Raw genomic sequence first — 2,752 nt, forward strand, 5'->3', positions numbered from 1 at the left:
TTATCATTCACACTTGGCCCTGCCTAGTACATCATATCGCTTTCCAATCGCACTTTGGTGGTCACTCGTTACCCACCACTCATACATGTAGTCCCAGACTATCCAGTCACACTTTTATAATCAGCTAGAATGAATCATACATGTAGTATGTGGTGATTATAGTAGGCAATGCCTATTTCTACTTTTACCCCATACTCTTTAACCCGATACCCAGGTACTGTGTTCTAGTCAGGATGGCTGAGCGGTCTAAGGTGCTGCGTTCAGGTCGCTGTCTCCCATGGAGGCGTGGGTTCAAATCCCACTTCTGACAGTCATTTAGTGCCTCTCAGGAGTCATGCTGCTTAGCAGTAATAAAGATGATGAAATAACTTCACACAGTGAAATAAAAATGTATAATATACACTCAAATGCAAACCTTCTGGAGCTGAGCAAAGATCAAGGAAAATAAGACAACAGCTGTACTTAATAACAAATGACGTTAGAGTTGCGTAAATTCAAATCTGGTATCAGGATAAATATAACAATTAGTCACCGATTTTATACCATGTTTTTTTATTAGCTAAGTAATAAATGGTAAATGCAACTTTCGTATATACGGGCTCACTGTAATACCACGCAGGGCAGAACAGAGAACTGACAAGATGTATGTAAACAGTATTCTTTATACTTTGATAGACAGTTCCAACCCGTCTGTTGGCCTAGCACAGTAGAGGCTGGGCGTGGTTTAAACTTGCTCAGCCTATTGCAGGCGCTCAGGCGGGTCCCCGCCTCTTGGCGCTTCTGTTGATAGATTTAACTGTTGCTGTGAAGAACATCCATGTGCTCATGCTCGATACCGTTATCTCGCACCTGGATCTTGTTATCTAACAAAAGACTGCTTGTTCTGCAACCCCACGCTCTGAATGTGCCCTCCCAACTCATTGCACAGTCACTGTCTTCTGTATTTTTCCATCATGAGAAAGGCCCATGGCCCTGAAACTTTTAACAATGTTTCAAGTCAGCTATGTTGCATAACACATACATACATCCACACAAGCCAACAGCAGATAATATTCAATCATATATATGGTAATGGCTATAATGTAAAACACAGGATCCAACAATGAGGGGAACATTTCATGTTATGGCATTATCTTTCAGCTGTTAAATTATCACTTTCTGTAGGCTATGCCTGTTGGCCCAATCACTCCTAACAAGCCTGTTTACTTTTGTCAAAGTTGTAGTGGCCGAGTGGTTAAGGCGATGGACTAGAAATCCATTAGGATCTTTCTGCGCAGGGTTGAATCCTGCTGACAACGAAAATGAATATTTTTGACCCCTACGGAGGTAGAAGTTTAGTCGTGTTTCTTTTAACAGTCACATCCTCTCAGATCTCCACAAGTACATAGGGATTAGTTGCCCATTTGGGATAGGACTGCAGGCCATCTATCCCACCTCACACCTTTACACACCTGGTTATCCAGCCTTCTAGCTCTATAGGCCACAGTAGCATAGGTTAGAGGTTTGTGTCAAGCCACAGATTTCAGGTGAGATCCCATGATACACTCAACAATACAACAACACGATTCTCATGAATAACCATTAATCCATTTGCTAAGATTTCCCCCATGTTGACATGTGGAAACCTGTTGTCACTCTTACCCTGACAGATAGCTCCAGACACTTTTTGGTCCTGAGGCATTTTTAAATTCATGTCAAAATGGCCATATTCTGAAGACACTCTTAAAGTCTGCAGGGTAATTGAACTGGCCACATCTAAAGTCAAGCCACAGGTCATAGGTGAGAAACCTTGTTAAACCCTAAAAGGAAAAGAAAAACACGATTGCATTGAAAATAACCATTAAGACATTCAGGTCGCAGACTCCCCTATAGGCATAGTTTGAAACCCACTCCTGACAACTTTTTAGCACCTGCATGTCATGCACCTTTGGAAAATGACTTAAGGTAATGTAAATGACACCTAGTTAATATGAGTAGTGAATAACTATCGTATTTTTAATATTCTGCAAAAACAGCTAGTTGATGAGAGGCTGAAAGAGAATTGCAAGATTCGCGCAATTTCACAGGCGGGCCACAAACAGGCAAATAACAAAAAGCATCTCGGAACACACAACTCGTCGGTTGTTGTCAGTGGATTGTATTGGCGGGAAGAACAAAAATATTGTCTGCAGGGTAATCGAAGTCGCCGCATCTAATGTCAAGCCACAGGTAATAGGTGAGAAGCCACAGGTAAGTTGAGAAACCTTGTTAAACCCTAAAAGAAAAAGAAAAACACGATTGCATTGAAAATATCAATTAAGTCATTCAGGTCGCAGATTCCCCTATAGGCATGGTTTGAAACCCCCTCCTGACAATTCGTCACGGTTAGGCTTGCACAGATCGGGAGGACCTCAGAAATATTCCTGAGGTCGAATTGTGCTTTGAACCCTAACTGTTCTCCCATTGTCACCCAACAGCACCTGCAATTTAGGGGCAGGCTTCATTATGGGCATACTTTTTTCACGCTGAGCTCAGACTGAGCAAGCTACGGTCTAGCGGGCATTCAAGGAAACTGCCAACAGCTTTGTTTGTGGGCCTCAATCGTGTGCTTCGTTGCTCATCTGAAAGTAAGTTGTGTTTCTTTTTCATCTGATATTGTGACAGTGTTACATGAAAGTTGCTCGTCATTGTTACATGACAGTAGGTTGTCGTAAAACAAGGCTGCATGAAGTGTGAACTGGAGCGCTCTTGGATCCACAAGAACAAAGTGTTT

At 42.2% G+C, this 2,752-nt stretch overlaps 1 non-coding gene across 1 annotated transcript; it reads left to right on the forward strand.

Moving 5' to 3' along the window:
- Positions 1-227: 227 nt before the first annotated feature.
- Positions 228-310, forward strand: trnal-cag (transfer RNA leucine (anticodon CAG)). Its single transcript has one exon. It is a non-coding gene; the product is annotated as a tRNA-Leu (tRNA).
- Positions 311-2,752: the final 2,442 nt, after the last annotated feature.

Source organism: Oncorhynchus masou, unplaced genomic scaffold (genome assembly GCF_036934945.1).
Source record: "Oncorhynchus masou masou isolate Uvic2021 unplaced genomic scaffold, UVic_Omas_1.1 unplaced_scaffold_1939, whole genome shotgun sequence".
Lineage (NCBI taxonomy): Eukaryota > Metazoa > Chordata > Actinopteri > Salmoniformes > Salmonidae > Oncorhynchus > Oncorhynchus masou.